Source organism: Patella vulgata, chromosome 1 (genome assembly GCF_932274485.2).
Source record: "Patella vulgata chromosome 1, xgPatVulg1.2, whole genome shotgun sequence".
In the NCBI taxonomy this organism is placed as follows: domain Eukaryota; kingdom Metazoa; phylum Mollusca; class Gastropoda; family Patellidae; genus Patella; species Patella vulgata.
This window is the reverse complement of record NC_065879.2, coordinates 50,792,081-50,819,463: the sequence shown is the minus strand read 5'-3', so window position 1 is coordinate 50,819,463 and position 27,383 is coordinate 50,792,081. Positions and strand designations below refer to the sequence as shown.

Here is a 27,383-nt window from a genome sequence, read left to right as displayed (position 1 = left end):
ATGATCCGTAAACAGGAAGTAGTCAAATAAATATTCGATATTTTTTAAAAAAAAAGACAGTAAAATAATCGGTGCTCTTGCAACAATCGGGATTTCACCGTCGGGTGTGACCGGATCAAAACATCTAAAGTATCGTTTGGTAGCTCGATAAATGGGCTATTGTATGACACACTTCCTGTCTGATTCCTGAAAGCCGGTTACTAAAATTATTATTATTAGGCTTTCAGACTTTCGTCTGAAAGCCTATTGCGATTACTAAAATTATTATTATTATTAAGCTTTCATATTACATATGAAAGCTTATTGTTTCTGTTAAGATTATTAAGCTTTCATATTACATATGAAAGCTTATTGTTTCTGTTAAGATTATTAAGCTTTCATATTACATATGAAAGCTTATTGTTTCTGTTAAGATTATTAAGCTTTCATATTACATATGAAAGCTTATTGTTTCTGTTAAGATTATTATTGTTATTTTTTTTTTGTGTTTTGTCCACAAATCGGATTTCTCAGAATCTAACCATAGGATCGTTCTGAAACTTTTACCTATCCCCCCAAAAATGGGTGGTGGCTGTTGATTAAATATATTTTCAAAACGTTTTACGAATCCGAAATCACCGAATTTGACCTACAATGCTGTAACTCTGTGACTATTTGACCTATTTTACTAATTCTTTTTTCTTTGAGTATCTTGAAACATTTACTTCAAATCTGCAATTTCGGATTTTGGCATTTCGAAAATTCGTCGCTGTCATTTCGAACCGGAAGTTATTACCAATTTGACAACTTCTTTAATAGTTGTGCGATTTTCGTGATATTTAGAATGTTAGTAGATCTTGCCAATGCGACTTCAATGATGTCCTTGGAAATTTTCTAAATTATCTCCCCTTGGTGAAATTAAGGATCAAAGTTTTCAAAAAAATCGACGAAATATAGGTCAGATTGCCTTGAAATTTTTTTTCTGTACTAGCTAAGACAGTACTGATGAGTACACAAAATATGGAGTTTGTCGAGCAAACCGGAAGTGCCACCATCTCAAAATGTGAAAAGTCCATACGGCTTTTGCAATATTTTACTTAAAGACATAAGAGTTACATTTTCTGAATGCTTGAAGGAAAGCCTAAAAATCTATCGGTTTAGAATTTTGATTTAGGTCAACTGATGGACGCCATTTTGAAATGAAAATGAAAATTAGTGAAAAATCCACATTTATGGGCTTGAAAACATACACAATTGGTCGTGGCTTAGAGAATCTGTCTCCTATTACCGAAATTAATACATTTGAGGATAGCCTGGATCATGGTCGAATGTTTGGTATTTGAATATTTCAAAAATTCGAATTTCTCCTTTGATGTTTTCCGTGCCGACAAGGTTGTTTTCGAGTTTAGCTGGTTTTGATTTCGCGCATGCGCTACACAGGAACCAACGGTACCATGAGTACTAAATTCCGGCGAGCAACTTTTCACGTTGGTACCTAGGCACCCTGAAAATTTCAAGGTGATACCTGCATTCGTTCAAGTCGTTTGTTCTTGTCACCTGCCTTTCGTCGTTTTTTTTTTCGAAGTCAATTTACGGCTTCCATGAGGGGAAAAAAGTGGAATTTCGCCGTGACACCGGCACCGATTGTCCGAAAACCATGAAATTTGGACACAATACGCCCATTACCACCCCGGACTCTGTGCTTTACCCCCATTTTGATCCCATTAAAAAAAAAGAGTTTTAGCAAAAAAACGATTTTCGGAATTTAATATTGGTTTTAACCCTGTAATACCCAGACATGATATATTATTATAATCCCTATGAAATATTTTAATTATTTACTGCTATAATATGAATTATCCTTTATTCCCCGTTAAATAAATATCGGTCACCTGGTGCCGCTGTACAACTTAAAGGACACTGGCCTCAAGTCAATTTACGGAGAGAGAGAGAGAGAGAAATGGGGTTTAACGTCCACTCGACACAAACTAGGTCATTTCGGGACCAACATATGGTTTAATTTTATTTCAATAATTCGCTTGCGCGTAGGGGTCTTTAGCAGTGGGAGGAAACCGGAGGACCCGGAGAAAACCCACAAGGTTGGACAGGCGAGCCTACTCCTTGCGTCAATTTACGGCTTCCATGAGGGGAAAAAAGTGGAATTTCGCCGTGACACCGGCACCGATTGTCCGAAAACCATGAAATTAGGACACAATACGCCCATTACCACCCCTGACTCTGTGCTTTACCCCCATTTTGATCACATTAAAAAGAAAAGAGTTTTAGCAAAAAAACGATTTTCGGAATTTAATATTGGTTTTAATTAATTTTGAAATTGGAAATGCAAAGAGATTTTATCGCCTCTTCCGTATGTGATAGGTATTGGTACTATACACATTATCCTTAAAAGACAATTTTTTAAACTGACCGTAACGATGCATCGACACTAGAAACCGAAATCGCCTATTTTGACCTATTTTGACTGCTGGGGTATCTTTCCGTACGTGACAAGGAGTAGGTCGCCCGTCCAACCTGTGTATTTTTTCAGGATCACCCGGTTTCCCCCCACTGCTAGACCCCTACGCGCAAGCGAATTATTGAAATAAAATTGAACCATACGTTAGTCCCGAAATGACCTAGTTTGTGTCGAGTGGTCGATCAACCCCATTTCGCTCTCTCAATTTTAGCACTCCTAACTCTAAAACTAAATGCAAGGAACGGGCCTATTTACAGAGGTCACAATTTTAACCTACATGCACACCTACATGATATACATATTATTATAATCCCTATGGGATATTTTAATTATTTACTGTTATAATATGAATTATCACTTATTCCCCGTTAAATAAATATCGGTCACCGGGTGCAGCTGTACAACTTCAAGGACCTTGGCCTCAAGTGCATGGGACCAACTCTACATTTTCTGAAATGTCAATAAAAGCCCTGGAATGATTTCATTTAAAAAAAATAATCAGAAAGTAAATCTAGTTTTATTTATATGCTATTTTTTGCCAGAAAATATATTTTGTTACGAGTCTAATTCAAATTTAAAAATAAACAATGGGTCTGAGGCATATTTTATTGATATATAGAAATTAATGCAGTGTTCTCATTATGTGATAAAAGAGTGCCAGAAATGTCTCGAAATTCAGCCATTTGTGTATTTAGTATATCAAGTATATGCGTGTATTACAAAGCTCTGATTTGTGTGATTTGTGTACACCCCGCTCCCCCCCCCCCCCTCCTCGTGTCACTATCATGTACATATCAATTCTGCTGCCAACCCACCCACGCGAACATGACTAAATTATGAAACATTGTCTAGTCGTTTGTATGTTACGACAAAACGAGGCCAGCGTGGCTCATTTGCTGCAGAACGGAAGGCCTTGCAAGGATTAGTGTCTAGTCGTTTGGATGGTACGAAAACCCGAGGTCAAAGTGGTTCCCCGTTGGCAGTGGTGAAGTATGGAAGGCCTAGCAAGGATCTGTGTCTAGTCGTTTCGATGGAACGAAAAACGCCCGTCCCCTCGTCCATGGTACAAGGATTAGTGCCTAGTCGCTTGGATGGTATGCAAAACAGAGGTCCCCGTTCTCTCCCTTTGTCTGTGGTTCTTGACCGAAGGCCCGACAACTAACTTTGCGTGCAGTTTTTTAGGTAGGACGAAAAATCGAAATCCTGTGTCCACGAAAAATAACCCTTTGCATTTGGAATTTTATGCACCCACCCCACCCTCGAACAACGCTTAACATAACATTTTCTTTTCACTACCTACATTGTAAAATTTGTTTGATTTCAGATGACTTAGCCCCGGTTTTTCACAGTGAAAGATTTTGATGAAACTTGACATGCATGTTTATAACCGAAAGATATGGTTCCTTTCAATATTTGCGCATATCGAATCGTAACTTCATGAATTATGGTCCCTGATTGTAAGAAAAATCACTTTATATTTCGCGTGTTCTCTATCTATCTCTCGGAAATGGAATATGGAAATACACAAGCTAGCTAGTGTATTACAGGTTGGTGGTGGTGGGGATGAGGTCTTCTATTTGCAATGATTTTTTGACTACAAAATATACGCTCTAACTCATTACTCAAACTACAGCAAAAAAAAGCGGAACGGAAACCCGATTTTATATATTCTTACAATAGCAACGCACTTCGGGATTAACTTAGAAATGGTTCCACTACTGATGTCTTCCGCCTTACTCCTGCCACAGTAGTGGCTTGTCCTACGGAGTTCCTTTCCGCAAGTTTTTTTTAGTCAAATGACTACAAAAAGGTTACTGGCCTAGGTATAGCTCCCTTAATTTACACATAAACTGACCTAAAACTGCACTGCACATATAATAAACCAATTCCCATTGAAATAAAGGTGAAGCCGTACCGCATAATTATATGATTTGATGAAACCCAACTGCTACCTGAAGTTTCTCGCCTATCGAAGTTATAATATCCGCCGGTGTCATGGCGGCTCGCACATTATAAGAATCATTGCTTTGAAAATGTAGAACGCATTAACACAAAGAAAAACTGATGGGTAACTAGTTTAGTGGTCCAGTCTTCACTATAATTTGTGATAGAATTACTTATTTAAAAAAAACTGAATGATGTAAAAATAAAAATGGTTGGAGTGCCCAAGTTTAGATTTGTCGTTGATTTCATAAAGATGTTAGGATATAGAACGTTAAATACTGTGTGATTCAACATGGCGGCCGAGGGGTTTAATATGATATAAGTACGAAATACATGTACATGTAGTACCAAATGGTTTATATGTATGAGAGTCAAGGTTTGGACTAAATGTCTTGGGGAAGTAGGGGGCGACTAGCATGTGCCTCTCTTTAGTGGACCGATGTGAGATTGCCCATTGTATTAACTGGACGGGTAGGCCTATTCACCTTCAGTTATGTGTCAATGTCAAATAAGCGGCTTCGTATCAACACGGTCGGCTCTGGGCCGGTTTAATTCTACGTATCTCTCGTAGCTGAGAGAAAAAAGATTTTTTAGCCCAGAGAATATCTTCCGTCAGAGTGGTTGTTGATTCATAGATTCTAATAACCCCTTTTGAAGTTTATATGAAAGCTTTGATATCTGCTATGCAGATCTAGTTATTGTTATTTTTTTTTTGTGTTTTGTCCACAAATCGGATTTCTCAGAATCTAACCATAGGATCGTTCTGAAACTTTTACCTATCCCCCCAAAAATGGGTGGTGGCTGTTGATTAAATATATTTTCAAAACGTTTTACGAATCCGAAATCACCGAATTTTACGAAGGAATGCATTTGACCTACAATGCTGTAACTCTGTGACTATTTGACCTATTTTACTAATTCTTTTTTCTTTGAGTATCTTGAAACATTTACTTCAAATCTGCAATTTCGAATTTTGGCATTTCAAAAATTCGTCGCTGTCATTTCGAACCGGAAGTTATTACCAATTTGACAACTTCTTTAATAGTTGTACGATTTTCGTGAAATTTAGAATGTTAGTAGATCTTGCCAATGCGACTTCAATGATGTCCTTGGAAATTTTCTAAATTATCTCCCCTTGGTGAAATTAAGGATCAAAGTTTTCAAAAAAATCGACGAAATATAGGTCAGATTGCCTTGAAATTTTTTTTCTGTACTAGCTAAGACAGTACTGATGAGTACACAAAATATGGAGTTTGTCGAGCAAACCGGAAGTGCCACCATCTCAAAATGTGAAAAGTCCATACGGCTTTTGCAATATTTTACTTAAAGACATAAGAGTTACATTTTCTGAATGCTTGAAGGAAAGCCTAAAAATCTATCGGTTTAGAATTTTGATTTAGGTCAACTGATGGACGCCATTTTGAAATGAAAATGAAAATTAGTGAAAAATCCACATTTATGGGCTTGAAAACATACACAATTGGCCGTGGCTTAGAGAATCTGTCTCCTATTACCGAAATTAATACATTTGAGGATAGCCTGGATCATGGTCGAATGTTTGGTATTTGAATATTTCAAAAATTCGAATTTCTCCTTTGATGTTTTCCGTGCCGACAAGGTTGTTTTCGAGTTTAGCTGGTTTTGATTTCGCGCATGCGCTACACAGGAACCAACGGTACCATGAGTACTAAATTCCGGCGAGCAACTTTTCACGTTGGTACCTAGGCACCCTGAAAATTTCAAGGTGATACATGCATTCGTTCAAGTCGTTTGTTCTTGTCACCTGCCTTTCGTCGTTTTTTTTTTCTAAGTCAATTTACGGCTTCCATGAGGGGAAAAAAGTGGAATTTCGCCGTGACACCGGCACCGATTGTCCGAAAACCATGAAATTTGGACACAATACGCCCATTACCACCCCGGACTCTGTGCTTTACCCCCATTTTGATCCCATTAAAAAAAAAAGAGTTTTAGCAAAAAAACGATTTTCGGAATTTAATATTGGTTTTAACCCTGTAATACCCAGACATGATATATTAATATAATCCCTATGAAATATTTTAATTATTTACTGCTATAATATGAATTATCACTTATTCCCCGTTAAATAAATATCGGTCACCTGGTGCCGCTGTACAACTTAAAGGACACTGGCCTCAAGTCAATTTACGGAGAGAGAGAGAGAGAGAAATGGGGTTTAACGTCCACTCGACACAAACTAGGTCATTTCGGGACCAACGTATGGTTTAATTTTATTTCAATAATTCGCTTGCGCGTAGGGGTCTTTAGCAGTGGGAGGAAACCGGAGGACCCGGAGAAAACCCACAAGGTTGGACAGGCGACCCTACTCCTTGCGTCAATTTACGGCTTCCATGAGGGGAAAAAAGTGGAATTTCGCCGTGACACCGGCACCGATTGTCCGAAAACCATGAAATTAGGACACAATACGCCCATTACCACCCCTGACTCTGTGCTTTACCCCCATTTTGATCACATTAAAAAGAAAAGAGTTTTAGCAAAAAAACGATTTTCGGAATTTAATATTGGTTTTAATTAATTTTGAAATTGGAAATGCAAAGAGATTTTATCGCCTCTTCCGTATGTGATAGGTATTGGTACTATACACATTATCCTTAAAAGACAATTTTTTAAACTGACCGTAACGATGCATCGACACTAGAAACCGAAATCGCCTATTTTGACCTATTTTGACTGCTGGGGTATCTTTCCGTACGTGACAAGGAGTAGGTCGCCCGTCCAACCTGTGTATTTTTTCAGGATCACCCGGTTTCCCCCCACTGCTAGACCCCTACGCGCAAGCGAATTATTGAAATAAAATTGAACCATACGTTAGTCCCGAAATGACCTAGTTTGTGTCGAGTGGTCGATCAACCCCATTTCGCTCTCTCAATTTTAGCACTCCTAACTCTAAAACTAAATGCAAGGAACGGGCCTATTTACAGAGGTCACAATTTTAACCTACATGCACGCCTACATGATATACATATTATTATAATCCCTATGGGATATTTTAATTATTTACTGTTATAATATGAATTATCACTTATTCCCCGTTAAATAAATATCGGTCACCGGGTGCAGCTGTACAACTTCAAGGACCTTGGCCTCAAGTGCATGGGACCAACTCTACATTTTCTGAAATGTCAATAAAAGCCCTGGAATGATTTCATTTAAAAAAAATAATCAGAAAGTAAATCTAGTTTTATTTATATGCTATTTGTTGCCAGAAAATATATTTTGTTACGAGTCTAATTCAAATTTAAAAATAAACAATGGGTCTGAGGCATATTTTATTGATATATAGAAATTAATGCAGTGTTCTCATTATGTGATAAAAGAGTGCCAGAAATGTCTCGAAATTCAGCCATTTGTGTATTTAGTATATCAAGTATATGCGTGTATTACAAAGCTCTGATTTGTGTGATTTGTGTACACCCCGCCCCCCCCCCCCTCCTCGTGTCACTATCATGTACATATCAATTCTGCTGCCAACCCACCCACGCGAACATGACTAAATTATGAAACATTGTCTAGTCGTTTGTATGTTACGACAAAACGAGGCCAGCGTGGCTCATTTGCTGCAGAACGGAAGGCCTTGCAAGGATTAGTGTCTAGTCGTTTGGATGGTACGAAAACCCGAGGTCAAAGTGGTTCCCCGTTGGCAGTGGTGAAGTATGGAAGGCCTAGCAAGGATCTGTGTCTAGTCGTTTCGATGGGACGAAAAACGCCCGTCCCCTCGTCCATGGTACAAGGATTAGTGCCTAGTCGCTTGGATGGTATGCAAAACAGAGGTCCCCGTTCTCTCCCTTTGTCTGTGGTTCTTGACCGAAGGCCCGACAACTAACTTTGCGTGCAGTTTTTTAGGTAGGACGAAAAATCGAAATCCTGTGTGCATATTGGCGTGCACGAAAAATAACCCTTTGCATTTGGAATTTTATGCACCCACCCCACCCTCGAACAACGCTTAACATAACATTTTGTTTTCACTACCTACATTGTAAAATTTGTTTGATTTCAGATGACTTAGCCCCGGTTTTTCACAGTGAAAGATTTTGATGAAACTTGACATGCATGTTTATAACCCAAAGATATGGTTCCTTTCGATATTTGCGCATATCGAATCGTAACTTCATGAATTATGGTCCCTGATTGTAAGAAAAATCACTTTATATTTCGCGTGTTCTCTATCTATCTCTCGGAAATGGAATATGGAAATACACAAGCTAGCTAGTGTATTACAGGTTGGTGGTGGTGGGGATGAGGTCTTCTATTTGCAATGATTTTTTGACTACAAAATATACGCTCTAACTCATTACTCAAACTACAGCAAAAAAAAAGCGGAACGGAAACCCGATTTTATATATTCTTACAATAGCAACGCACTTCGGGATTAACTTAGAAATGGTTCCACTACTGATGTCTTCCGCCTTACTCCTGCCACAGTAGTGGCTTGTCCTACGGAGTTCCTTTCCGCAAGTTTTTTTTAGTCAAATGACTACAAAAAGGTTACTGGCCTATGTATAGCTCCCTTAATTTACACATAAACTGACCTAAAACTGCACTGCACATATAATAAACCAATTCCCATTGAAATAAAGGTGAAGCCGTACCGCAAAATTATATGATTTGATGAAACCCAACTGCTACCTGAAGTTTCTCGCCTATCGAAGTTATAATATCCGCCGGTGTCATGGCGGCTCGCACATTATAAGAATCATTGCTTTGAAAATGTAGAACGCATTAACACAAAGAAAAACTGATGGGTAACTAGTTTAGTGGTCCAGTCTTCACTATAATTTGTGATAGAATTACTTATTTAAAAAAAACTGAATGATGTAAAAATAAAAATGGTTGGAGTGCCCAAGTTTAGATTTGTCGTTGATTTCATAAAGATGTTAGGATATAGAACGTTAAATACTGTGTGATTCAACATGGCGGCCGAGGGGTTTAATATGATATAAGTACGAAATACATGTACATGTAGTACCAAATGGTTTATATGTATGAGAGTCAAGGTTTGGACTAAATGTCTTGGGGAAGTAGGGGGCGACTAGCATGTGCCTCTCTTTAGTGGACCGATGTGAGATTGCCCATTGTATTAACTGGACGGGTAGGCCTATTCACCTTCAGTTATGTGTCAAAGTCAAATAAGCGGCTTCGTATCAACACGGTCGGCTCTGGGCCGGTTTAATTCTACGTATCTCTCGTAGCTGAGAGAAAAAAGATTTTTTAGCCCAGAGAATATCTTCCGTCAGAGTGGTTGTTGATTCATAGATTCTAATAACCCCTTTTGAAGTTTATATGAAAGCTTTGATATCTGCTATGCAGATCTAGTTATTGTTATTTTTTTTTTGTGTTTTGTCCACAAATCGGATTTCTCAGAATCTAACCATAGGATCGTTCTGAAACTTTTACCTATCCCCCCAAAAATGGGTGGTGGCTGTTGATTAAATATATTTTCAAAACGTTTTACGAATCCGAAATCACCGAATTTTACGAAGGAATGCATTTGACCTACAATGCTGTAACTTTGTGACTATTTGACCTATTTTACTAATTCTTTTTTCTTTGAGTATCTTGAAACATTTACTTCAAATCTGCAATTTCGGATTTTGGCATTTCGAAAATTCGTCGCTGTCATTTCGAACCGGAAGTTATTACCAATTTGACAACTTCTTTAATAGTTGTGCGATTCTCGTGAAATTTAGAATGTTAGTAGATCTTGCCAATGCGACTTCAATGATGTCCTTGGAAATTTTCTAAATTATCTCCCCTTGGTGAAATTAAGGATCAAAGTTTTCAAAAAAATCGTCGAAATATAGGTCAGAATGACCTAAAAAAATTCGATACTAGACAAGTAATTACTGATTCGTACACAAAATATGGAGTTTGTCGATCGAACCGGAAGTGCCACCATCTTTAAACGTGAAAAATCAAAAAGGCTTTTTTGCTATTTTACTTACATACTCGGGCGTCATATTTTCGGAATCCTGGAAGGAATGTCTAAAAATCTATCGGATCAGAATTTTGATTTCGGTCTTGTGGTGGTCACCATTTTGAATTGAAAATGAAAAATAGAAGCAATTTGAAGGGCCGGGACTTTGGAACACAAGAACTCTCCTTCTAATTAAGCTAGAATGTTCAAACTTGGTGTAGGCGTTCACTAGGTCAATGTCATGATTGAGTTCAAAGATGAGCATTTTTTGCCTAGGGTAAGCAGAGATAAGCAAGCTGATTTGTTGATTCTTTAGGGCACGATAACATTGGTTATAATGAATGGAGGGCGATGAAACTCTTGTCAATCGAGAGGCTAATAGCTGGCCTGTTGTGTGAAATCATTGTATCATTTTTTGAAAATGTCCGGGGTAGCCGAAAAAAGGAGATCGAAATCCAAAAAGTCGTATTTTTACGATTTGGGGCATTTTTAGAGGTCGTGTAAAGTAAAATAAAGCATGCATATACATATATTATTGATATTAAATATATCATATAAATAACTAAACAATGAATCAGCTGTCATTGACAGATTTTATATTATAAGCATGGTCAGTGGAAGGTCAGCGTATTGTCTAACTTGAACTCACTGACTCCGTAACATTATTGTGGGTATGGTATAAGCTGAATTTGATGAGATGCACATATCTCGTATGACTATTTGGTACTTACAGTGTTAGACTTTGTCGTAACGTAAATCAAATTTACGCTGTATTATTCATTACCAAGGATTTAGAAAGGAACGAGAACAATTATTTACAAAATCTCGCTGGGATAAATTCCGTGAATGTTCCCATGAATGGCTAAAACTTGATGGGCGAGCGAAATGGATAGCTGAACAGGCGACTTCGGGTGATATAATCAAACAAGGAATTTATCGACGCGCCAAAAGATACTGGATTTCACCCAACATGCTACAGGCCTTTTACAGACAAATTCCGAATTGGGTCTGCCCGTAATCGTATAGATAAAGAAAAATTAAAATCCCCGGCTACAATCCAACCAGGGAATAGCGGGAGTGTAGACGATCTGGGACCTAGCTCTCCAAACAAATTACGCTCCTGAAGCAAAAAGAAAGAGTAAATCGGTGCTGCCTGTTGTTTGTATTATATGTAAAAAACGTGACAGATTTGTCACTGTTGGAGAAAATAGGAAGAAGGATGTATTAACACAGACTCAGACCCAAACAGGCTCAGGTAGGCCTAATGTTAATATTATGTTACTTACTAAATTTATAATTATTACTAATAAATATTAAATATATTCATCCTACAGTTTTTAATTATTGTGTTGTTGTTTTTGTTGTAAATGGAATCAGAAGTGCTACTGCAATCACTGTAAAATTGTTATGAAGCTAGCCATTAAAGCCCTTTACCCCATTTGTTGATTTGGCACAGTCATTGGTTAAAGTGTTGCACATTTGCTTGCACAAGGGATGAAACATAGAGAAGTTAACTTGTTTTTTATTTTCTTGGCCCACTTGTAGGTGCCTTGCTAAGACGATCTGTCTCTAGACCATTTCCGCTCACACAAAGGATCTGAACTAAACCGCATGCCAGAGTTGACCAGCCAGGTACATGTAGGCCTCAAAGTGACATTCCCTCCCCCACCCTTGAGCACAAACAACATTCAACGCTATATGGTGTATAATTTGTTTGCAAATTTGTTTGTAGGCCAACTGTTGAAAGCTGCTGAATTGAAAGAGGATGAAGATATTTTAAGGCATATCAGAGGGCAAGATTGTGTGGCCATTGAGGTCAGATATCACCAAAAATGTTATAGGCAATATACATGTACTGAATTTCTTAGACAGTTATCAGAAAGGTAAATATTTGTGATGTTTTTTTTATTTGTATTCTCCGCCTTCTTGCCACTGGTATTATTCAAATAAAACTGAACCATGGGTGAGTCCTGAAATTACTATGTTTTTGTCCAATGGACGTTAAACCGCAATTCTCCTCTCTATCTCTCCTTGTACTGCTAATGCCTTCCTGTCTTCATTAGCTGGTTTCTGCATGAAAATAAGATGTTAACCCCTGTGTAAGTGTCTTTTTCCTCTGTTGTACGAAATTAATGAGAGTAAACCAAGCTCCAGAATTTTGTTTTAATTGTGTACATGTATATGTTTATTTATATTTTTCAGCAAAGATGACTAGCCCTCCGTCGAATATTAAACCACATACAATATATTCTGTGAAGATGTCATAAGAGAAAGAATCATAAATGGCCAGCAAAGTTGTCTTGTACAGAGAGAGAGAGAGAGAAATGGGGTTTAACGTCCACTCAATACAAACTAGGTCATTTTGGGACTAACATACGGTTTCAATTTTATTTCAATAATTCGCTTGCGCGTATGGGTCTTTAGCAGTGAGAGGAAACCGGAGTGCCCGGAGGAAACCCACGAGGTTGAGAAGACGCCTCTATCTCCATGCCACATACGCTCACACCTGGGATCAAAGCCACAGCCACAAGCCAGAGGTGACCGACCAGCTAGAGGTCGAAGCGCGGCACTCTAGGCCATCCCAACCCCCCTTTCTTGTACAGACCTGTGCATGTGTAGTCAATGTGAAAATGAAAAAAAAACTGTTAAAGAGACCGAATTTGATGTTAATACATTTAGTGACAGTGATGATGATAATGAAGATTAACTTTGATGACATTTGATGTGCAGAGTAACTGTTTAATTTTGATTTTCAATGATTGTTTCACTTTAATAAATAATTTCACAACTGTTCATCCTGTTTTCTAACCTTTCCCTTCATTCCAGCCCAGATACACAATTATTTTTTTTAACTTATATCTACATGTATGTTTGTAATTTGACCATTAATCATATCCGAAATAGTAGTTCACAGCTACATTACAGTTGTAAAAATACTGTAGTGGCTAATTGAAAGGGAACATGTATGTGGGTTTAGAATGTTTATCTTAGTGGAAAAAAATCATGTGGTTCAATGCTTATAAAGTGCTACTGATCTCCATTATTTCAAAAGCTTATCACTCAACTACTGTCAAACATATCCCCTGGCTAGAATATGCTACAAATCGACTCTAGCATGTTCCATACAAGCGATAATTTCTGAGCAAACATCCAACAACCAACCCTAACAGGCCCTTGAGATCCAACAAACAAAATAATTATTGGGCTTGTTTGCCCACACCTGGTCTTATGATTCATACAAGACCTGATAGTCTATCAATTACAGGCATTTGACAGAAAGGGAGATAATTCTTTTTTACCGTTAATGGATTTCCACAATTCTTTATTCACCCATGACATTTGTGTTTTGAGCATTTTTATTTACATCAAAATCTGTCCAATAAACTGTTCATTGCCAAGGATGAAGGCATGAGGTGTTTTACCAACTATTTAATTTTATGTCAACTTCAGAATTGTTAGTACACAAATAGCATTTATTTGACAATTTTGACGAATTTCATCTGGCCCTAAATCAATAAATTGCAAACATTTTGCTTGGAACTCCCAGATTTTGTCTTCCTGGCATCATAAGCTTTCCAAAAATGTATAGTTTTTCTTTTATGGAAGACCGTGTAGCGGAGTTGTGTTTCTAAGCTAGCTAGAAATTTTGGCTGCAGGCCTACACCTCCCAAGCTAAATTTCCCTCATGTCATCCTGTATAGCAAAGGCATATGCCTGTCTTAATTAACCCAGTACTAAACACAATTTACTTGTTTAATTTTTCCAGCATTTTTCAGGATAGCTGATGGGATGCGGGTCAAGTTATGCCACTTGTCTATTTAATTATTTACCAGTGAAAAATCGAATTAACTTCACCAAATTTTTACTCATTATAATGATTTTTTTTTTCTGTTCATATTATTTCTATGACATGTGACAGTGACTGTGAATATGAAAGCTTTAATATCTGCTTAGCAGATCTAGTTATTGTTATTTTTTTTTTGTGTTTTGTCCACAAATCGGATTTCTCAGAATCTAACCATAGGATCGTTCTGAAACTTTTACCTATCCCCCCAAAAATGGGTGGTGGCTGTTGATTAAATATATTTTCAAAACGTTTTACGAATCCGAAATCACCGAATTTTACGAAGGAATGCATTTGACCTACAATGCTGTAACTTTGTGACTATTTGACCTATTTTACTAATTCTTTTTTCTTTGAGTATCTTGAAACATTTACTTCAAATCTGCAATTTCGGATTTTGGCATTTCGAAAATTCGTCGCTGTCATTTCGAACCGGAAGTTATTACCAATTTGACAACTTCTTTAATAGTTGTGCGATTTTCGTGAAATTTAGAATGTTAGTAGATCTTGCCAATGCGACTTCAATGATGTCCTTGGAAATTTTCTAAATTATCTCCCCTTGGTGAAATTAAGGATCAAAGTTTTCAAAAAAATCGTCGAAATATAGGTCAGAATGACCTAAAAAAAAAATTTGATACTAGACAAGTAATTACTGATTCGTACACAAAATATGGAGTTTGTCGATCGAACCGGAAGTGCCACCATTTTTAAACGTGAAAAATCAAAAAGGCTTTTTTGCTATTTTACTTACAGACTCGGGCGTCATATTTTCGGAATCCTAGAAGGAATGTCTAAAAATCTATCGAATCATTTTTTTGATTTCGGTCACGTGATGGTCACCATTTTGAATTGAAAATGAAAAATAGAAGCAATTTGAAGGGCCGGGACTTTGGAACACAAGAACTCTCCTTCTAATTAAGCTAGAATGTTCAAACTTGGTGTAGGCGTTCACTAGGTCAATGTCATGATTGAGTTCAAAGATGAGCATTTTTTGCCTAGGGTAAGCAGAGATAAGCAAGCTGATTTGTTGATTCTTTAGGGCACGATGACATTGGTTATAATGAATGGAGGGCGATGAAACTCTTGTCAATCGAGAGGCTAATAGCTGGCCTGTTGTGTGAAATCATTGTATCATTTTTTGAAAATGTCCGGGGTAGCCGAAAAAAGGAGATCGAAATCCAAAAAGTCGTATTTTTACGATTTGGGGCATTTTTAGAGGTCGTGTAAAGTAAAATAAAGCATGCATATACATATATTATTGATATTGAATATATCATATAAAAAACTAAACAATGAATCAGCTGTCATTGACAGATTTTATATTATAAGCATGGTCAGTGGAAGGTCAGCGTATTGTCTAACTTGAACTCACTGACTCCGTAACATTATTGTGGGTATGGTATAAGCTGAATTTGATGAGATGCACATATCTCGTATGACTATTTGGTACTTACAGTGTTAGACTTTGTCGTAACGTTACGGTCTCCATTCATCAAATCGTCGTTGGGGCTATAATACGATTTTGAATCAAGTTATTTATCACTGAGGGACTCAAAATTAGGTTTGATGTAGCTCTGCTCATTTACAGTGGCGAATTTAACGGGCTCATGGGTTCCAGCTCCCTCCTCTAGAAATTTCACAGCACCCGCATGGATTGTGGCTAATTTTGTGGCAGAATTTTATTTTTATGGGGTAGGTATTTCTAAATGGCTCCGACATAAGCTGAATTTGATGAGATGCACATATCTCGTATGACTATTTGGTACTTACAGTGTTAGACTTTGTCGTAACGTAAATCAAATTTACGCTGTATTATTCATTACCAAGGATTTAGAAAGGAACGAGAACAATTATTTACAAAATCTCGCTGGGATAAATTCCGTGAATGTGCCCATGAATGGCTAAAACTTGATGGGCGAGCGAAATGGATAGCTGAACAGGCGACTTCGGGTGATATAATCAAACAAGGAATTTATCGACGCGCCAAAAGATACTGGATTTCACCCAACATGCTACAGGCCTTTTACAGACAAATTCCGAATTGGGTCTGCCCGTAATCGTATAGATAAAGAAAAATTAAAATCCCCGGCTACAATCCAACCAGGGAATAGCGGGAGTGTAGACGATCTGGGACCTAGCTCTCCAAACAAATTACGCTCCTGAAGCAAAAAGAAAGAGTAAATCGGTGCTGCCTGTTGTGTGTATTATATGTAAAAAACGTGACAGATTTGTCACTGTTGGAGAAAATAGGAAGAAGGATGTATTAACACAGACTCAGACCCAAACAGGCTCAGGTAGGCCTAATGTTAATATTATGTTACTTACTAAATTTATAATTATTACTAATAAATATTAAATATATTCATCCTACAGTTTTTAATTATTGTGTTGTTGTTTTTGTTGTAAATGGAATCAGAAGTGCTACTGCAATCACTGTAAAATTGTTATGAAGCTAGCCATTAAAGCCCTTTACCCCATTTGTTGATTTGGCACAGTCATTGGTTAAAGTGTTGCACATTTGCTTGCACAAGGGATGAAACATAGAGAAGTTAACTTGTTTTTTATTTTCTTGGCCCACTTGTAGGTGCCTTGCTAAGACGATCTGTCTCTAGACCATTTCCGCTCACACAAAGGATCTGAACTAAACCGCATGCCAGAGATGACCAGCCAGGTAAATGTACATGTAGGCCTCAAAGTGACATTCCCTCCCCCACCCTTGAGCACAAACAACATTCAACGCTATATGGTGTATAATTTGTTTGCAAATTTGTTTGTAGGCCAACTGTTGAAAGCTGCTGAATTGAAAGAGGATGAAGATATTTTAAGGCATATCAGAGGGCAAGAATGTGTGGCCATTGAGGTCAGATATCACCAAAAATGTTATAGGCCTTATACATGTACTGAATTTCTTAGACAGTTATCAGAAAGGTAAATATTTGTGATGTTTTTTTTATTTGTATTCTCCGCCTTCTTGCCACTGGTATTATTCAAATAAAACTGAACCATGGGTGAGTCCTGAAATTACTATGTTTTTGTCCAGTGGACGTTAAACCGCAATTCTCCTCTCTATCTCTCCTTGTACTGCCTATGGCTTCCTGTCTTCATTAGCTGGTTTCTGCATGAAAATAAGATGTTAACCCCTGTGTAAGTGTCTTTTTCCTCTGTTGTACGAAATTAATGAGAGTAAACCAAGCTCCAGAATTTTGTTTTAATTGTGTACATGTATATGTTTATTTATATTTTTCAGCAAAGATGACTAGCCCTCCGTCGAATATTAAACCACATACAATATATTCTGTGAAGATGTCATAAGAGAAAGAATCATAAATGGCCAGCAAAGTTGTCTTGTACAGAGAGAGAGAGAGAGAGAAATGGGGTTTAACGTCCACTCAACACAAACTAGGTCATTTTGGGACTAACATACGGTTTCAATTTTATTTCAATAATTCGCTTGCGCGTATGGGTCTTTAGCAGTGAGAGGAAACCGGAGTGCCCGGAGGAAACCCACGAGGTTGAGAAGACGCCTCTATCTCCATGCCACATACGCTCACACCTGGGATCAAAGCCACAGCCACAAGCCAGAGGTGACCGACCAGCTAGAGGTCGAAGCGCGGCACTCTAGACCATCCCAACCCCCCTTTCTTGTACAGACCTGTGCATGTGTAGTCAATGGGAAAATGGAAAAAAAAACTGTTAAAGAGACCGAATTTGATGTTAATACATTTAGTGACAGTGATGATGATAATGAAGATTAACTTTGATGACATTTGATGTGCAGAGTAACTGTTTAATTTTGATTTTCAATGATTGTTTCACTTTAATAAATAATTTCACAACTGTTCATCCTGTTTTCTAACCTTTCCCTTCATTCCAGCCCAGATACACAATTATTTTTTTTAACTTATATCTACATGTATGTTTGTAATTTGACCATTAATCATATCCGAAATAGTAGTTCACAGCTACATTACAGTTGTAAAAATACTGTAGTGGCTAATTGAAAGGGAACATGTATGTGGGTTTAGAATGTTTATCTTAGTGGAAAAAAATCATGTGGTTCAATGCTTATAAAGTGCTACTGATCTCCATTATTTCAAAAGCATATCACTCAACTACTGTCAAACATATCCCCTGGCTAGAATATGCTACAAATCGACTCTAGCATGTTCCATACAAGCGATAATTTCTGAGCAAACATCCAACAACCAACCGTAACAGGCCCTTGAGATCCAACAAACAAAATAATTATTGGGCTTGTTTGCCCGCACCTGGTCTTATGATTCATACAAGACCTGATAGTCTATCAATTACAGGCATTTGACAGAAAGGGAGATAATTCTTTTTTACCGTTAATGGATTTCCACAATTCTTTATTCACCCATGACATTTGTGTTTTGAGCATTTTCATTTACATCAAAATCTGTCCAATAAACTGTTCATTGCCAAGGATGAAGGCATGAGGTGTTTTACCAACTATTTAATTTTATGTCAACTTCAGAATTGTTAGTACACAAATAGCATTTATTTGACAATTTTGACGAATTTCATCTGGCCCTAAATCAATAAATTGCAAACATTTTGCTTGGAACTCCCAGATTTTGTCTTCCTGGCATCATAAGCTTTCCAAAAATGTATAGTTTTTCTTTTATGGAAGACCGTGTAGCGGAGTTGTGTTTCTAAGCTAGCTAGAAATTTTGGCTGCAGGCCTACACCTCCCAAGCTAAATTTCCCTCATGTCATCCTGTATAGCAAAGGCATATGCCTGTCTTAATTAACCCAGTACTAAACACAATTTACTTGTTTAATTTTTCCAGCATTTTTCAGGATAGCTGATGGGATGCGGGTCAAGTTATGCCACTTGTCTATTTAATTATTTACCAGTGAAAAATCGAATTAACTTCACCAAATTTTTACTCATTATAATGATTTTTTTTTTTCTGTTCATATTATTTCTATGACATGTGACAGTGACTGTGAATATGAAAGCTTTAATATCTGCTTAGCAGATCTAGTTATTATTATTATTATTATTTACCGCGGGAGCCTATTTCTCCATGATCGAAAACAGATATCAATCTAGGGTTCAATTTTCTCTCGGGAAACCATGTGGTGGTTACTCGATAAAGTACTTTTGAAACTTCTGCGCAGACCGGAAGTGGCCGAATTTTGAACGGTAGCAATAAATAAAAAATCGGCCGTGGTTTCGCAAATTCTTTACCTACTTTAAAACAATTCACATTTTTGGAAACCCTGAATCTTTTCCGAGACAATGGCTATCTCACATTTTTCAATTTCGAACATTCATCTATGGCTTTTGTCGTTCGAAATTTGAAAATTTAAATTTTTACAAAAAACTTTTTTATTAATAAATATTTTTTAGTCGTGTTTTACATAAAATTAACGAGTCATCTGACTTGGGCAAAAATGTGATTTTTTTTGTCTCAGTAATTTTCCTTGGCCGCTATTGGCTAATTCAGTTTTTCAGTCCTAGATTAATTATTTATTGCTCGATTTGTATAAAACAAAGTTCACATACTCCATTGTCTCAATTGTCATTTTTTTTTGTTACCAATAGAGTTATCTGTCCGCACCGGAAGTGGCTTAATTTTACCAAAAACTACAATTTTGACAGTTAGGTACCATTTTTTGAAAGCAAATATTATTTTTTTAAAAAACTGATATAACTAAAAGAGTGTGCCCTTTAAAGGCGCACAAAATGTTGGGTACAGTTTTTTTAATTTCGATTTCATTTTCGAGCAAATTCGATTAAGAGGTGAAAAAAGGTGTAAAATTGACCTATTTACAACCCATTCAGGCTTTTCAGATTTTCAGATATTTCTACGTAACTTTTATAAACTTGTAGCTATAATCTATACGAAGAAAATGTATGTTAAAATTAGTTTGTAATATAAGCAGTTACCTAGAAATGAGCAATTTTGCATAAGTCACTATTTTCGTTAGTTTGCCTGTAAAATAGTCAATTATTATTGGATTCTCACAAAAGTGACACCACTTGATTCAAAAAGCAAGTATGCGTCGTATCAAATTGATTACAATTTAAAATTGACACCGGCAGTGACGACATTTTGTCAAAAAGTGCATTTTTAACTTTTAAAATCAATATTTTTTTCAAACAAGAATTATTTAATATGTATTAATAATTTTAATTTTTTGTTTACATTCACATATTAATATAATCCATAAGGTCATATAGATTTCACAAAATTGTTTCTAACTTGTTCAGTTGCTGAGAAATAGGCGATTTTCAACAGGTCACTTTTCAAGGTTTTTGGTTCATAAAAGTGTCAATTATTATTCGATTTTCATAAAATTTTCACTGTGTGATACCTAATACCATTTACAATGTCATACAAGTAATTTAAGATTTTCATTATCACCGGAAGTAACGTCATTTTGGCAAAAACTGTATTTTTAGCCTTCAAAACAGATATTTTATTCAAATGAGTCTAATTTGTAATGTTTTTAAAATTATGATATTTGATTCCAATCAACAAATAGATTAAACCCATACGATCATACAGATACCAGAAAATGGTTTCTAACTTGTACGGTTGCAGAGAAATAGACGGTTTTATACAAGTCACTTTTCAAGGTTTTTGGTCTATAAAAGTGGCAATTATTATTCGATTTACATAAAATTTTCACCATGTGATGCCTTATGCCATTTCTGATTTCATAAAACTAATTGGACATTTTCATTATCACCGGAAATACTGTACACTTACATGTAACAAATGTATAAAATGAATTGATATTGCTGGATTTGGTTGATTCGGCGTCCATTTTATTTGATGTGTGCAATGATGAGGTGGAAACCTGTTTAATGGTTTCATTGGTACCGGAAGTGACATATGTTTAGGGTAACGTGGCACCGGTGAAACCATAGTCATATAAATATATTTGATATTAAAAAAAAAACCCAGTTAAAATCGGTGCTCTTGCAAAAATCGTGATTTCACGGTCGGGTGTGACCGGATTAAAACACCCAAAGATTCGTTTAGTAGCTCGATGAATGGGCTATTGTATGACTCACTTCCTGTCTGATTTCTGAAAGCCGGTTCAGTGCTGCTTGCAGGTCTAGTTATTATTATTATTTACCGCGGGAGCCTAGATCTCCATGATCGAAAACAGATATCGATCTGGAACTAGATTTTCTCTCAGGAAATCATGTGGTGGCTACTTGATGAAATATTTTTGAAACTTCTGCGCATAACGGAAGTGGCCGAATTTTGAACGGTAGCAATAAATAAAAAATTGGCCGTGGTTTCGCCAATTCTTTACCTATTTAAAAACAATTCACATTTTTGGAAACCCAGAATCTTTTCCGAGACAATGGCTATCTCACATTTTTCAATTTCGAACATTCATCTATGGCTTTTGTCGTTCGAAATTTGAAAATACGTTGTTTAGGAGACAATTTTTGTAATTTTTCAGAATTTTCAAATTTGACCTATATTTTTGGATTGCTGGAGGCAATCCGATTCCAGTAATATAACTTTCATTCAGAGTTATCACTCTTTAGTTTTCGAATTTTTTCGAATTTTCTGCCCATTTTGTGTGCCCGAATTTCGTTTCTGAAACTTATGGAACATGAAGTTATAGTCCAAAACCAACTGATAAAACTATTTCGACAAGAATCCGTAAACCGGAAGTGGTCGAAAAATTGTCCGATATTTTGAAGGAAACGCAAAAAATGGGTGCTTTTTAGGAAAAACGTGATTTCTCCACGCGATATCAACGGATTAAAGAAATTAAGGTATTGTTGGGTGGCCCGTGGATTTGACTGTCATATGATACCCATTTCACACGGATCCTATGAGAGGGCAGCAAAATAGGACATGCTGAAAATCAGGTATTTTCTGATTTGGAACATTTTTGGACGTCTGTATCTCGAAAACTGCTCCAAGGATTTTTTTTAAACTTTCCCTATCGAGAGTCCCTCTGGTAGACTTGTACATGAATCCATCCAATAAGACATTGAAATTTCTGGAATAGGTAAAATAACGTACTGAAAATCGAAAAAAGTTGAAAAATCGTAAAATTTTGGAAAATGCTCTATTACTTTATTATTTAAACAATTTTTTACAAAAAAGTTACATATTCTGATAGCTGACGTAATTACGATTCTAACGATGTATAATATGTATTGAAATATTTAAATTTAATTTTCGATATATTGACATTTTTGCATTTTTGGCACTATTGAACATAGGATTTCCCAGGGGCATTTTATCTGATCAGACAATGTAATAGGTTATTACATAGCCCTGTGGCTATTTGATAAGCCAATCCGGTTATTAAAACTATCCTGACAATAATCTCCATACCGGTAGTATGCAAAAAATGAAGAAAAAAGGTTTTAAAAAATAGCGCTCTTGCGAAAAACTTGATTTCTCCATCAGATGTTAGCAGGCCAAAAGACCTAAAGTATCGCTGGATAGCCCCATGAATGGACTATCACATGACATCTGAATGATACGATTTAGATGGCTAGAAAATAATTTATGGTACGCCGAAAATCTAGTATTTTCCGTTTTGGAGCATTTTGAGACGCCATTTTCTCGAAAACGAAAACTACGATTTTTCTTAAACTTCTTTTACTTAGAGTCCTTACGTTGGACTAAGGCGTGAGTCCAAAAATAAAAGCATTGAAATAATATAAGTGGTCCAAAAAGAGCCTCAATTTGGAAAAAAGTTGAAAAATCCTTAAATTACTGAAAATGCTCTTCTATTTTTCTTTCTTTGGAAAACAGCTAAATGGATTTTTCTGAAACTTCTTGTACAGAAGGATAGGTAACCAAACAACTTGTTAAAACTATCCCGACAATTTTCCAAAAACCGGAAGTAGTCGAAAAAATATCCGATATATTGAGAAGAAAAAAACATAAAAAGGAAAAAGAATGGTGATTTGCGAAAAGAGTTATTACTACGTAATATTTCACCGAATCAAAACAACTAAAGAGTCATTGGAGAGCCCGAACAATGGACGATCGTATGACACCTAAATGGTAAAAATTCGAGGGTTAGGCAATATATAATGGAACGCTGAAAATCTATTATTTTCATTTTTGGAGCCTATTCAGACGCTTTTATTTCGAAAACTTCTCTTATTTCCTTTCTAAAACCTATGTTACTTAGAGTCCTAACGGTGGTCTATGGTGTAAATCCAAATTTAAAAGCCTCAATATTGTATAAATGGTCCAAAAGGGCAACAATCTTTGAAAAAGGCCGAAAAATCGTTATATCTGTAAATCTGCTTCTAATGGTATAAGGGAGGTAAAACTGTCCAATGGATCTTTCTGAAACTTCTGGTACAGGAAGTTAAGTTCCCATACCACTTGTAAAATCTGTCCCGATAATGATCCGTAAATAGGAAGTAGTCAAAAAAATATTCGATATTTTTTTTTCAAAAAAAAGACAGTAAAAAAATCGGTACTCTTGCAACAATCGGGATTTCACCGTTGGGTGTGACCGGATCAAAACATCTAAAGCATCGTTTGGTAGCTCGATAAATGGGCTATTGTATGACACACTTCCTGTCTCTTCCTGAAAGCCGGTTCAGTGCTGCTTGCAGGTCTAGTTAGGCTTTCAGACTTTCGTCTGAAAGCCTATTGAGATTACTAAAATTATTATTATTATTATTATTATTATTAATCAATGAGATTACTAAAATTATTATTATTATTATTAGGCTTTCAGACTAAAATTATTATTATTATTATTATTATTAAGCTTTCATATGTATAACATATGAAAGCTTATTGTTTCTGTTAAGATTATTAAGCTTTCATATGTATAACATATGAAAGCTTATTGTTTCTGTTAAGATTATTATTATTATTCCTATTTTTTTTTTTTTTTTGTGTCATTTCTACAAATCGGATTTCTCAGAATCTAACCATAGGATCAATCTGAAACTTTGACCTACCCCCCCAATTGAGATTACTAAAATTATTATTATTAGGCTTTCAGACTTTCGTCTGAAAGCCTATTGAGATTACTAAAATTATTATTAGGCTTTCAGACTTTCGTCTGAAAGCCTATTGAGATTACTAAAATTATTATTATTATTATCTGAAAGCCTATTGAGATTATTAAAATTTTTATTAGGGTTTCACACTGCGAAGCTTGTGTGAAACACTATTGTTTTTGTTAAAATTATTAGGGTTTCACACTGCGAAGCTTGTGTGAAACACTATTGTTTTTGTTAAAATTATTAGGGTTTCACACTGCGAAGCTTGTGTGAAACACTATTGTTTTTGTTAAAATTATTATTCTTATTAGGGTTTCACACTGCGAAGCTTGTGTGAAACACTATTGTTTTTGTTAAAATTATTATTAGGGTTTCACACTGCGTAGCTTGTGTGAAACACTATTGTTTTTGTTAAAATTATTATTAGGGTTTCACACTGCGTAGCTTGTGTGAAACACTATTGTTTTTGTTAAAATTATTATTAGGGTTTCACACTGCGTAGCTTGTGTGAAACACTATTGTTTTTGTTAAAATTATTATTCTTATTATTATTATTCTTCTTTTGTTTTGAGTAGATCTCAGCAACTGATTGTCGGATCGTTACGATTTCTTCGGTTTTATCGGAAATGTGGGTGTGACTTAGAGGATAAAGCTATTTTGAACGTTCTGCGACAATGCGAAATGTCCGAAATCACCGAAGCTATCGTTTTTAGAAATATTGCAGTAATTTTAATAATAATCATTGGATTTTAACTTTCGATGCATTTTGGCATAGCCGGAGACGGGGCACATAGCTACGCTACTTTTGATTTTTCATTTTCGGCAAATCTTCGCAGATATTAGGCTCTAAATTTAGAAAATTTAAATTTTTACAAAAAACTTTTTTATTTATGAATATTTTTTAGTCGTGTTTTACACAATTATAACGAGTCCTCTGACTTGGGCAAAAATGTGAAAATTTTTTGTCTCGGTAATTTTCCTTGGCCCCCATTGGCTAATTCAGTTTTTCAGTCCTAGATTAATTATTTATTGTTCGATTTGTATAAAACAAAGTTTATATGCTCCGTTGTCTCAATTGTCATTTTTTTTGTTACCAATAGTGTTATCTGTCGGCACCGGAAGTGGCGTAAATTGACAAAAAACTACAATTTTGACAGTTAGGTACCATTTTTCGAAAGCAAATATTATTTTTTTCAAATCTGGTATAACTGAAATTGTGCGCCCTTTAAAGGCGCACAAAATGTTGGGACCAGTTTTTTTAATTTCGATTCCGTTTTCGGGCTATTTCGATTAAAAGGTGAAAAAAGGTGTAAAATTAAGCTATTTACAACCCATCCAGCGTTTTCATATTTTAAAATATTACGTCGTAACTTCCATAAACTCGTAGCAATAATCTATACGGAGAGAATGTATGTGAAAATTAATTTGTAATATGCGCAGTTGCCGAGAAATGGGCAATTTTGCATGAGTCACTTTTTACGCTAGTTTGCCTGTAAAAGAGTCAATTATTATTCGATTTCCATAAAAGTGACACCATTTGATGTGTAATGTCAATTTTAACTAGGTCAAACCAATTTAACATTTTCAATATCACCGGAAATGACGTAATTTGGGCAAAAATTGTATTTATAGCCTTCGAAACCAGTAATTTATTCAAATGAGTCATATTTGTTATTTGTTTAAAATTTTGATATTTGATTCAAAACAACTAATACAATGAACCCTTACGATCATATAGATATCACAAAATGGTTTCTAACTTGTTCAGTTGCGGAGAAATAGGCAATTTTCAACAGGTCACTTTTTAAGGTTTTTTGTCAATAAATGTGTCAATTATTATTCGATTTTCATGAAATTTTCACTGTGTGATACATAATGCCATTTACGATTTCATACAAGTAATTTAAGATTTTCATTATCACCGGAAGTAACGTCATTTTGGCAAAAACTGTATTTTTAGCCTTCAAAACAGATATTTTATTCCAATGAATCAGATTTGTAATGTTTTTAAAATTAAGATATTTGATTCCAATCAACAAATAGAATGAACTCATTCGATCATACAGATACCTCAAAATGGTTTCTAACTTGTACGGTTGCAGAGAAATAGGAGATTTTCTACAAGTCATTTTTCAAGGTTTTTGGTCTATAAAGGTGGCAATTATTATAGGATTTACATAAAACTTTCACCATGTGATGATGCTATTTCTGATTTCATACAAGTAATTTAAGATTTTCATTATCACCGGAAGTAACGTCATTTTGGCAAAAACTGTATTTTTAGCCTTCAAAACAGATATTTTATTCCAATGAATCAGATTTGTAATGTTTTTAAAATTAAGATATTTGATTCCAATCAACAAATAGAATGAACTCATTCGATCATACAGATACCTCAAAATGGTTTCTAACTTGTACGGTTGCAGAGAAATAGGCGATTTTCTACAAGTCATTTTTCAAGGTTTTTGGTCTATAAAGGTGGCAATTATTATAGGATTTACATAAAATTTTCACCATGTGATGATGCTATTTCTGATTTCATAAACCAATTTAACATTTTCATTATCACCGGAAGTAATGTAATTTTGACAGGATCACTGACATGTAGCAAATGAATTGATTGCTGGATTTGGTTGTTTCTGCGTCCATTTTATTTCATGTGTGCAATGCTTATGTGGAAACCTGTTTAACGGTTTAATTGGTACCGGAAGTGACATAAGTTCTAGGGTAACGTGGCACCGGTGAAACCCGTCATTACTGCTTCGCAGTTCTAGTTAGGGTTTCACACTGCGTAGCTTGTGTGAAACACTATTGTTTTTGTTAAAATTATTATTCTTATTAGGGTTTCACACTGCGTAGCTTGTGTGAAACACTATTGTTTTTGTTAAAATTATTATTCTTATTATTATTATTCTTCTTTTGTTTTGAGTAGATCTCAGCAACTGATTGTCGGATCGTTACGATTTCTTCGGTTTTATCGGAAAAGTGGGTGTGACTTAGAGGATAAAGCTATTTTGAACGTTCTGCGACAATGCGAAATGTCCGAAATCACCGAAGCTATCGTTTTTAGAAATATTGCAGTAATTTTAACAATAATCATTGGATTTTAACTTTCGATGCATTTTGGCATAGCCGGAGACGGGGCACATAGCTACGCTACTTTTGATTTTTGATTTTCGGCAAATCTTCGCAG

At 35.8% G+C, this 27,383-nt stretch overlaps 3 long non-coding RNA genes across 5 annotated transcripts in view; 2 read left to right on the top strand and 1 right to left on the bottom strand.

The window, feature by feature from the left end:
• The window catches only part of LOC130013673 (uncharacterized), a 101,189-nt gene that overhangs the window by 4,782 nt on the left and 69,024 nt on the right, over positions 1 to 27,383 (bottom strand). The window lies entirely within an intron of this gene.
• LOC130013680 (uncharacterized) lies at positions 11,042 to 13,226 on the top strand. Its single transcript, XR_008788898.1, has 3 exons — positions 11,042 to 11,607; positions 12,085 to 12,235; positions 12,555 to 13,226. It is a non-coding gene; the product is annotated as an uncharacterized LOC130013680 (long non-coding RNA).
• On the top strand, positions 15,925 to 18,118 carry LOC130013681 (uncharacterized). Its single transcript, XR_008788901.1, has 3 exons — positions 15,925 to 16,490; positions 16,974 to 17,124; positions 17,444 to 18,118. It is a non-coding gene; the product is annotated as an uncharacterized LOC130013681 (long non-coding RNA).